Here is a 12,112-nt window from a genome sequence, read left to right as displayed (position 1 = left end):
CAGGAGGATCTCTGTGAGTTTGAGGCCAACACATGACCCTATCTCAAAAACAAATAAAAAGCAAACAAAGCAAAACCCATCAGACAAAAGCCTCCAGGTGTCTACAAGCCAACAGGCTGTCATTCTGACGGACTGCTAGGCCTGAGAACCCGCTCGGTGTCAGTGAGCTGCTGCCCGGGGGCTGAATGGTGAACTGAGGTGTTCACCCTGCTTCAGGGAGTTCATAGAGCTCTGCTCAGTTTCCCATGTCTTAGCAGAAGCCAGACAGCTGGTTCTCTGACCAGGCCTGGCTGTCTGACATCCTGCCTCTTCTCTTTCTTTGTATTTTCTCCCATTGCTCCCCATCCTCTTTACTGAATGGGAAGGTAAACATAGATGTGTGATTGTGAACCCAGGCTCTTCCTAGAAGATCTACATAAAGCAGCGAGGAATCATGAGTGAAGCCCCTTTAAGGGATTGTCATGCTTGGTGAGGGGTTTGCCCAGCAGCTGCAAGTACCCTGAGTTTGGGCTCTAGCACTGTAAACAATTTAAAGATGCAGTCTTGGGCTGGGGAGATGGCTCCAAGGTACACATTTGCTGCGTACGCATGAGGACTGAGTTCCAAACCCAAGAAGCCCTGTAAAACTGAGCACTGTAACTGCATCTGGAGTCCTGCTGCCCTTCCATGAGACGGAGGTGGGAACAGAGGCCCGGGACCCTCTCGGGCCAACTGAACCGGCATACGTGAGTGGACAACAGAAAGGAGACCCTGACTTAAATAAGGTGGAAGATGGAGACCAACACCAGAGGATGCCCTGACTCACACGCACACAGCTTTGAGACCTAAAGGTATAACCTGATAATGCCAAATTCTTCTCTTTAGTGCTTAAGTTTTAGAGCATGGGCCCTCAGCATCATGAATTTGAACTAAAAAAATCATGGTGTTTGCTTCAGCAGCACATATACTAAAAATGGAACAAAAGCTCAAGGAGAATGCACAGATCAGTGAGCCATTCAATATATACCTGTATACCACACATGTATGCATACATATACAGATAAAATACTTATTCCTCATTTCAGGTTTTTTTTTTTTTAAGATTTATATATTATTATTTTGTTTTCTTTGAGACAGGGTTTCCTAGTAGCTATGGAGCCTGTCCTGGAACTCACTCTGTAGACCAGGGATTAAATGTATATGCCACCACCACCACCACCACTAGCAACAATCCCAGCACTCAAGAGGCAGAGGCAGGCAGATCTCTGTGAGTTCAGGGTCAGCCTGGTCTACAGAGTGAATTCAGGACAGCCAGGGCAACACAGAGAAAACATGTTTCCGGAAAAACAACAACAACAAAACAACTTTCAAGTGTGGAGCTAGTGCCTGTAATCTGAGTACTTGATGAGGTGGACCTAGGAGGACCTGAAGTTCAAGGCCAACCTCGGCTACTTGATCCTACTTCACAAAATCAGCGGGGCAAACGTTCCTCCTCAGGTCCTCTGATGTGCCTTGAAGCACAGTAGCCATTGTTCTGGAACTAAGGAAGGTTTTCGCTGAATTCTCATGCTGGACTTAGTGGTAAGTCCCTAAGAGGCCAAGGCAGGAAGTTGGTGAACATTAGGTGTCAAACCTGGGATTCACTAACAATGAGCTCATGTACAAGATACAGGCCTGTGGTGAACTTTTTCATTGTCTTTTCTTTGAAAATTTATAAAGATTAATTTATGTCTATGAGTGATGTGTGTGTGAATATGTGTATTTGTGACTTGTGTGTGTGTGTGTATGTGTGACTTGTCTGTGTGTGTATGTGTGACTTATGTGCCCGACACAAGATGCCGAGGCCATCACAGGACACTAGAACACCTGGAGCTGGAGTTGGGGATGATAGTGAAGCCACCATGTGGGAACAAGTGCTCGTAACTGCTGAGCCATCTCACCACCCCGTTTCTCATTTTTATTTTTGAAATGACTTCACTCTGTAGCTCAGGCCTGTCTGGAGTGACTAGTTTGGTGAGCACTTGTCTAGTATACGTGATTTCCCGGGTTCAGTCTCCAGCACCACACGAATGGGCATGCTGGGTACATGGCTGTAATCCCAGCTACTGGAGATAAGAGAAGGGAAATTAGAAAGTCCGTGTCACTCTTGGGTGCTTATCAGCACAGGCCACACAAGACCATGGCTTTAAAATGGCAAGAGGGTGGAGAAGTGCTTGGCAGTTAAGAGTAGTCACTGTTCCTCCAGAGGACCCATGTTCAGTTCCCAGCATTGTCGTCAGTAGCCACCTGTTCTCCAGCTCCAGGGGAGTCAATGCCTTCCTGTGGCCCCCATGGGTACCCACATGTGGTAAACACTTAGCAGTTATTTTCCTTTCTCTTTTTTTTAAAGAACTGAAAAGACGGCTCAGTGGTTAAGAACACTTGTTGCTTTTGTGGAAGACATTCACCTGGTGGCTCACAAACAGTCTCTAATCCCAGTTCCAGGGTATCTGACTCCCTCTTCTCGGGGGCATCTGACACATGTGATGCACATACATACATGAAGGCAAAACACTCATAAATCTAAAAATATCCATACACACATGCCATGGTAATCATGCAGAGGTCAGAGGATAAATTGCAGGAGTTGATTTCCGCCTACCACCTGACTTGGAACTGGATTTGGGAGGGACATCAGGCTTGGAGGCGATGCCTTTACACACTGAGCGTCTCCCCAGCTGTGCTGGCTAGTTTTCAATGCTTCTGACAGAAGCTAGGGTCATGTGGAGAGAGGAACTCTTAATGAGAAAGTGCTCCACGGGGTTGGCCATAGGCAAGTCTGCGGGGCCTTCTTGATTGGTGATTGATGTGGGAGGCCCAGCTCACTCTAGGTGGTACTACTCCTGTGCTGGTGGGCCTGGGTTAAAGGAGAAAGCGGGCTGAGCAAGTCAGTAAGCAGTGTTCCTCCATGGCCTCTGTGTCAGCGCCTGCCTCCAGATTTCCAGTACAGCCAGTGCTACACAGAGAAACCCTGTCTTCAACAACAACAACAACCAAAAAGAAAAGTCACTCTTTAGTTGCTTTCTTGACAGAGTTGCCTAAAAGTGTCCTTAGTGGGTAGAAGCTAGGGAGATGGCTCAGAGGTTGTTAAGAGCACTGCTTCTTCCAGAGGTCCTGAGTTTGATTTCCAGAAACCACACGGTGGCTCACAACCATCTGTATTGAGATCTGGTGCCCTCTTCTGGCCTGCAGGTGCACATGCAGGCACACTGTATGCATAATAAATAAATAAATCTTTAAAGTAAATAAAATTGTCCAGGGCAGAGGTGGCAGCTCTGAGTTGGTTTTATAATTTCCTTGTCTGTAGCTGGGATTTTGTTTTTCTATTTTTCAAGCTCCATTCCATTTTAAATCTCAAGGATAAAGTGTAGACTCTAGGTTAGTTGAAAATGGAGACTTGTGATATATGAAGATGCAGATAGAAGTACAGGAGCTTGGGCATGGTGACGCGCCCTTAATGCCAGCACTGGGAGGCAGAGGGAGGTGTATCTGAGTTCGAGGCCAGCCTGGTCCACAGAGTGAGTCCTAGAACAGCCAGGGCTACACAGAGAAACCCTGTCTTTAAAAACATAACAACAACAATAATAAATAAGAAGAAAGAAAAAGTAGAAGTGCAGGGGAAAATCAGCTGGACTTTAGGAAGACCTTTCAAACCTTCCGCAGTGCTCCGGACATTCCCAGAGCTCTTTAGGTGGGCAGCTTTCGTCGTGTGGTGAGACACACAACTCTGGTACTAGTGACTGAGAACCCAAGATTAGGAAAGGAGGAAGCACTCTAAAACAGACCAGAGACAAAAAAAGAAAAAGATTCTGGAACAGGATAACATTCTTGATGTAAATCTGTTTCTTGTTGAATGCAGGCTTCCCAGCAGAGGGCACTGCTGCATTCTCAAAGACAGCCTGAGCCTTGACTCCAGCTGTCTGTGGGAATGAATGCTACCTCCATTGCCACTAAGCCCTTGATCTCAGCCTCTGAGAGAGAGGGCGGAGGGGAAGGTACTGCTCCCAGTTCCAAGCTTACAAGTGCCAGGGCCAAGCCAGGACCCAGTAGCCTGAGGAAGAAAGTATTCAAAACACCCAACTGGGGAGTGGGGAGGCACTCTGGACTCCTTACTGTCCCGGAGAGGTAGATCCAAGCCCCAATACGATACTGCTGTCTGTGTGTTCACATTTCAGTAATCTTCTTTATTATTTATTTTTGGTTTTTAAGGTAGGGTTTCTCTTGTATAGCTTTAGTTGTCCTGGAACTCTCTAGACCAGGCTGGCCTCGAACTCATAGAGATTCACCTGCCTCTGCCTCCCCAAATTCTGGGATTAAAGGTGTGGGCCCCCACCTCCCTGATACCTCCCTCTATGTTGGGACTGGATTGTCAAATTCATATTACTTTCAAAAATATTAATAGCACTTTGCAACTGCTTGCTGCATGCAAGACTGTTTAATCTCACCGGGCGGTGGTGGCTCACGCCTTTAATCCCAGCACTCAGAAGGCAGAGTCAGGTGGATCTCTGTGAGTTCGAGGCCAGCCTGGTCTACAAGAGCTAGTTCCAAGACAGCCAGGACTACTACACAGAGAAACCCTGTCTCGGGGGAAAAAGAAAAAAAGAAAGACTTTTAATCTCATTCCATACATACAAACTAATTTTCACAGCAATCCTATGGAGAGAAATCGAGGAACAGAGAGGATAGCCAAACCACATAGCTGCCCCACACAGCTCACACCTGTAATTCCAGCGCTCCAGACAGGCAGGAGGATTGCCTAGAGTTTGAGGCCAGTCTAGATTACATAGTCCTAAACTAGTCTGAACTAGTATGAGATTTGTCTCAAACAAAAACAGAAAAGCAGGTATGATAGCACACTTATAATCCCAGTATTGGGTTTAAGACCAGCCTGGGCTACATGGAATCCTGTCTCATAAGGGAAAGGGCCTAGGTCTGTAGTTCAGCAGAGTGTCTTGCACCCACAAAGCCCTGGGTGTGACCACAGCTATAATTCCAGCGCTGTGGAGCTAGAGGCAGAGGACTGGAATCTCAAGATTATTCTTAGCTACTTAGTGAATTCATGGGCAGCCTGGAATACTCAAGAGAACATGTAACAACACATGCACGCACACACACAAGTGAACAAAAACAGTAAACTAGTAAATAGTTACTCTTCATGTTTTTTTTTGTTTGTTTTGTTTTGTTTTCTTTTGTTGTTCTGGTTTTTGAGACAGGGTTTCTCTGTGGCTTTGGAGCCTGTCCTGGAACTTGCTCTGTAGTGGCTGCCCTCAAACTCACAGAGATCCACCTGCCTCTGCCTCCCAAGTGTTGGGATTAAAGGTGTGTGCCACCACTCAGGATTTTATGCAGCATTGATAAAGATCTAAAAGATTAAACTCTTTCTTTGACTTCATCATACACACTCATAATACATTCTGATTACTCTCCCCTACCTGTCCTCGTATCCCTTCCATACTTCATAAATTCTGATGTTACCAAATCCTCATCCTACCTTTTGGGAGTGGGTGTGTAGTGGGCTTTAAATCTGTATTATATTTGTAGGTTCTTGAGCACTCGTGTGTGGTTTAGGCTTGGAAAAATAGACCAAGGGCAGACACTAAATCACAAGGCTTTGTAGGGGGCATAGCTCTCACTGTTGGCCTTGAACTACCTGATATTTGTCAGGCAATGAAGAATGGAAATCTTTTGATGTAAAAGTTGAGTAGTTATCAGTGTCAGCTCAGTGCCTGGCTGACCTGATTAGGAACATATTATTAGGCACAAGCTATTATTGCTCACTCAGGTCAGGCAGATATTACCCGAAGTCCCACGAGGTAGACGAGGTGGTCATGTCTATAAGTCTCAGCACTGAGGAGGTAGAGGCAGGAGAATTTTTTGCAAGTTTAAGGCCAGCCTGGTCTACATAGCCAGCTGCAGGTCAGTCAGGTCTACATTGAAAGTCCCTGTCTAGGAAAAAAGGAAGGACAATTCTTTCTAACATGTATATATAGAATTGTCAATTCTTGGTGCCAACAGTGTTTAAACGTGACAGAAGCACTGCCCTTAGGAAACCGACAAGGCATGTAGAGATGAAGGCAGCTGGAGCTACCTGAGACCCTGTCTCAAAGCCAAACAAAAAAATACCATATCCAGCCAAAGAAAGAAATGCTGTCCCCTCTTTGTTCCAAATCGGCAGACCAGGTGGTGGGAGCTGGCCAAGTTCACAGAATAATTAGCTCCTGTACTCCACCTGAGATGAGGCAGTTCGTTCAGCGCTTGCTCCGCTGAGGTCATTTGCTGAACCCACATCCAGTATGCACTCAACTCATAAACCTTATATAATATAATGCCCTTAACTTTATAGATGAAGAAATGGAGCGCAGAAAATTGACTTGTTATTGTTGCTCTGCAAGGTGCTGGACAGAATATTGAACCTAGGCAATCTATAATGTGTGCTATTAACTACTCACTATGTAATAAATAAATACATAAATAAATATAGCCAGGCGATGGTGGTGCACAACTTTAATCCCAGCACTTGGGAGGCAGAGGCAGGGGGATCTCTGTGAGTTCGAGGCCAGCCTGAGCTACAAGAGCTAGTTCCAGGACAGGCTCCAAAGCTACAGAAAAACCCTGTCTCAAAAAAAAAAATGAGATGTCAGTACCTCCCTTTCTTAAAAAGTTAGCTGATCCAGAGCGACTATGATGTCTTATGACCAAAGAACAACACCAAAAAACAAAAGCCAGGATTCAACATATAAACAAATTCTGTAAATAAATAAAATATAAACATTGTATTATGTCAGAATTTGGATAATAACTGTAGCAGCTTTGGCCTAAGCATTGTTCTTGGGCACTCTGACTATTAAGAGTTAATACACTGGCCGGGCAGTGGTGGCACACGCCTTTAATCCCAGCACTTAGGAGGCAGAGGCAGGCGGATCTCTGTGAGTTCGAGACCAGCCTGGTCTACAAGAGCTAGTTCCAGGACAGGCTCCAAAACCACAGGGAAACCCTGTCTCGAAAAACCAAAAAAAGGGGGCTGGTGAGATGGCTCAGTGGCTAAGAGCACTGACTGCTCTTCCGGAGGACCTGGGTTCAATTCCCAGCAACCACATGGCAGCTCGCAGCTGTCTGTAACCCCTGTTCCAGAGAATCTGAGGTCGTTATATCAATGTGCATGAAATAAGGTTAAATAAAGTTTTTTTTTTAAAAAAAAGATTTAATACACTCCTTGGGACAAGGCAATCTGCCAGGGTTGACTTGGAGATTTTATATTGGTTGAGGATCCTTGTAGCCACAAAAGCTACTATCCTGAGAACGGGCTTTCACATACCTCTAGATTCTTAAAAATCGAGATATGGGGTTGATGAGTAAAAATTATTATAAAAGATAACTCTCAATGATGATTAAACTTGCGGGAAAATGATTGTAAAACTCTGTTCTGTCACAGTTTATCAATGATAAGTAAAAATGCGCAAGAGGAAGTGAAACACATATTCAAAAATCTATGCTTTGGAACAACATAAATCTATCCCTGATTACTGAATTCTGTATAAATAAAGAAACATTCTGGCTGCTAGTCAGTGAGGCTGCAAAATTCTCCCAACCACCGTGCTTGGCTCATCTTCCTGGCCTCCTCCTCTCCTCCCAGAACCTGTCAACGGTTGGGGCTGGCCCCCAGCAGTTCAATGGGGAGGGGATATGCAGAGCACACAGCCCATTAGCCTACTCAGAGGGGAGAAAATCAACATTGCAAAGGCCAGTGCATTAAGACAAGGGACTTTGGACCTCTGGGCACCGTTGGTAGACTGTAAGGCCTCCCAAGTCTGGGTTTGTGTCTTAATCACTTTATACTAGCCAAAGCTGTGCATGTAGTTGATCTTAAGAAGTCCGTGACTGATGGCTAATGTCATTTCTGTAGACATGACTGGTTCATTTGTCACCATCTACAAGTTTCCTAAGGGCGATGCCACATGCTTCGCAGGTGTTGGCAGTCTGAGGACATGGTTGATGGGAAGAGTATGCCAGGGGCAGTCAAAATTAGTCTTGGGGTTATATTTATTTGCAGATTTCCTCAACCCTCCCTAACCTTGGTTGCCAATCCTCATTAAAGCCCAGGGATGGTAAGCTCAGACAGAAACAATTCCTTGGGCACCTCTTTTGCCTTCATAAAAGGCTGGTCTCTTCCAGGTGAAAGTGGGCAGCTCGAGTTAATTTGACTGACTGAGCCATGTGGGCGGCCGGGTGCCGGAATGTAGCCCGCCGCTCCTACTACAACAGATGGCGCCCAGACGTGATGGACTAAATCCACTTAAAAACCTGAGAAGGCTTAAAAATAAGGGAGAGAGAGTTTAACACAGATTTTTGCTGTTTGTTGGTGGCATGCTGTAGAGAGATTTCCTGATTCAGCAGCAGCAGCAGAAAAAAAGCTGTGTCATTTTAAAGTGCGGCTTCTTGGGACTGTGCTGCCAATGCAAACTCTGGCTTTAAAGCATTTCAACTGCTTTTATGGGACTCGATGTTTGTGTTCCCGCTTGGGATCGAAAGGAGAATGCTCTGAGACCATGCCAATGGCTCAGCCGCAGCTCAGAGGCACAAGCAGCTCCACCATGCTAATGGTGCAATGTGCAAGGATCAGAGGCACGAGCAGCTCTGCCATGTACAGCAGGCAGTACCTGTTTTTGACCTAGGAATGTCACAGCTTAGATTCTTAAGCGCCTAATGATTTAAAGGCGCAAATCAAAAGTGCTCCTGGATAGTAAAAAAAAAAAATTACAGATTCACAATAAAACAGATTCAGACACTGTTGGATGAATATACATAGGCTTGGGAGAGAGAAGAAAAAGAATATAGAAAATAAAGTTAATGGTTTTAAAAAAAGGTAAAGTCTTTAAAGAGACAGAGTACAGATAGTTAAGAGATTAAAAGAAATAAAGAAAAATAAGCCATGTAAAAATGGAAAATTCACAGTCTGGATTATGTACATTGTGTTTTCTTTAAAATTTTTGACTGTGAAGGAGCTAAGTACAGAGAGACATTTTATTACATGGGCTGCCAAGCTAAACCAGAATGGATATAAGGGTATTACGATTTCAAAATTTGGGTCTAAGGATATGATGCTTTGGAGAGGGTCTTCTTTTGTTTTCACAGAGGACCAGACCCTATGGATTGCATCTATCCCGATATGGTATGATAGACCACGACCTCCCAAAAAGTTCCTATGAACACCCTCAAAAAATTACTTCACTCAACTGCCAACTGAGATAAACCTGGCACACAGGTTACACCCTAAATGATCTGATTAACAGCACCCCCATTCAGCAGGAAGCAGTTTGGAGAGAAAAAACCGCGCCCATGTTCCCAAAATATTGTTTATAAATGTTCTTTTACATTTAAAGGGGGAAATGATATAGGTATGAATAATTTGCATTGGTGTGGATTTTAAGGTCAATTTTGCTATATGTATATGTATTTCTGCTCTTGATTAAGGTATTGTGATTGTGGGCCGGGCGGTGGTGGTGCGCGCCTTTAATCCCAGCACTCGGGAGGCAGAGGCAGGCGGATCTCTGTGAGTTTGAGACCAGCCTGGTCTACAGAGCTAGTTCCAGGACAGGCTCCAAAGCCACAGAGAAACCCTATCTAAAAAAAAAAAACAAAAAAACCCAAAAAAACAAAAAAGGTATTGTGATTGTGTAGTTCATTTAAAAATGTAATGTATAATAGGAAATATAGGTTGTTAATGGATAATCATCGATAATAGTAAAGCTTGTAGTCATGTTAGTTAGATTTTCTAGATATATAAAGATATATTTCAGATAGGCATTCTTCATATCTCTCAAAGGCTACAGAATATGGCATTTAAAATATTTTAATAACTTAGGACTTTTAATGACAATGAGACATATCTGTTCCTGGCGGCACCAATCAACTTCGAAAGGAAGATGGGCATCGAAGAGGATCCTTATGGAGTTTGATAGCCATTTGGGCAAGAATCTGCTCTTGCCTGGACTGTTGCATAAAATGGACACAGAGAACCCGCAGAGAGAGGACTGCTGAACTTGCCTAAAGGTGAGACGGTCTTTTGGGGTTCATGACTCATGAAAGAGTCTGCGAGACATTCTGCAGGACACAGCAGATAGTGACTGAACTGTCTTTGAAATTGCCTGCTTCATGGAAATGTCTGCTGGATACTATGGGCCTGAAGGCTGAAGATGGATGCCCCAATGGTATAAAAGAACTTTGGATGACTGTCCAGGCAGCGAGATGTCTTTGTCATTTATAGAGTTTGAAGTTTCTTAGTTCTTGTTTACTTAGGTAATATTATATCCTTCTGGAGTCTTTGATGGAGTTGAAGAATGGATAGATAGTTAAAGTTTTCCATTGTTATGATAAAAGATAAAATAGATATAAATATTGTAACTGTAATTCTTGCTTAATAACTGTTTTGTTATATGTAATTTTGCTATGTTAAAGTTAAAGCCTTTCTTTTTTTTTTTTGTTTAAACAGAAAAAGGGGAAGTGATGTGGGAGTGTCATATATCAATCTGTTGATTTCATTGGTTAAGTAATAAAGAAACTGCTTGGCTGGCCCTCATATTTTAAAACATAGGTAGGCGGAGCAAACAGAACAGAATTCTGGGAGAAAGAAGCTGAGTCAGGGAGTCGCCATGATTCTCCCACTCCAGGCAGACTCAGGTTAAGATCATTCCTGGTAAGCCAGCTCGTGGGCTACACAGATTATAAGAAATGGGCTAGTCCAGGTGTGAGAGTTAGCCGAGAAAAGGCTAGATATAATGTTTAAAAGAATACAAAAATACATAAAAATATAATGTTTAAAAGAATACAATTTGTGTGTTGTTATTTTGGGGCATAAGCTAGCAGGTGGCCGGGGTGCCGGGAAAGTAGCCCGCCGCTCCTATTACTACAACTGACCTTGTTCCTGCATTTATTTTAAAAGCTAGATTTCCCACTATGTAGACCAGGTCGGCATTAAACTAGCAGAGATTCACCTGTCTCTAGCTGTTGAGTGCTGGGATTAAAAGTCTGTGCCACCAAGCCAGACAGTCCCCAAATTCTTGGTTATTCTATGGGAAAAGTATTGGAAAGATACTTTTGGTACCCTTTTTCAATGATAGTTTGGGTGCTGGGGAAGTGTATTGGGGTACCCTTTGGCCAACCCACATCTTTGTGAGATCTTAGAACCTGGTCCATTCCTAGCATCTCGACCACCTGAAATTGTTTCCTTTTGCTATGTAAATTACTTTTGAAACTCCTTCAGGAATGAAGTGGAATGCCGAGCTGTGGTGGCGCACGCCTTTAATCCCAGCACTCGGGAGGCAGAGGCAGGTGGATCTCTGTGAGTTCAAGACCAGCCTGGTCTACAAGAGCTAGTTCCAGGATAGGCTTCAAAGCTACAGAAAAACCTTGTCTCGAAAACCAAAAACAAACAAAAAGAATGAAGTGGAAAGCTGAGGCCAGCAGCTAGCTCCCCAGCTGCAGGTTTCCTGACCTCATTGGTGGGGAGGCGTGGGTACTTAGGGATGGGGTGGGGTTGGGAGCCAACAGGTCCCGTACAATGGCTGGGTAGCCAGATGTTTGCTTTCACAGCTCTCCTGTAAAACTAGCAGGGCAGATATAGATAAAAATGCAGCACAAACTCCATTTAAAGTCCATTACAGATCAGGAGCCAGCTCCCCCCAGGCAGGAGAAGGGAGGGAAGGGCGCAGAGGCCACATCAGTCCTCTTCTTATCTAGGGCCACATGTCTCTCTTCTAGCTTTGTGAAGCGTGATTTACACCCCTGACTGGAATGACTCTCTTTCTGGCCTGATTACATCTGCAAATGCCCCCCAGAGGCCACAGCAGGATGGCCATTTTCAGACGGAGCGGCCAATAAATCTCAGAGGTTTATATTGTACTTCACGGTGCCTTCCCTCTTGGCCCTCTGCCAGTCGGGTTGTGGAAGGTGGGGGGGGGGTGCTCAAGTTGGAGGCTTAGGAGACAAAACCCTCCTCTGCTGTCACCCTTTACTCTTGTCCTTCTAGACCTGGCTTAGTTCTGATCTTCCCAAGTCAGTTTTCCCTCTGGAAACGGGTGGGAACCAAGCCCAGGCC

The sequence above is a fragment of the Microtus oregoni genome, unplaced genomic scaffold (genome assembly GCF_018167655.1).
Source record: "Microtus oregoni isolate MIOR12 unplaced genomic scaffold, Mior012 000098F_ref0000018, whole genome shotgun sequence".
NCBI classification, from domain to species: domain Eukaryota; kingdom Metazoa; phylum Chordata; class Mammalia; order Rodentia; family Cricetidae; genus Microtus; species Microtus oregoni.
The sequence above is the reverse complement of the archived record's forward strand: the minus strand, read 5'-3'. Positions refer to the sequence as shown.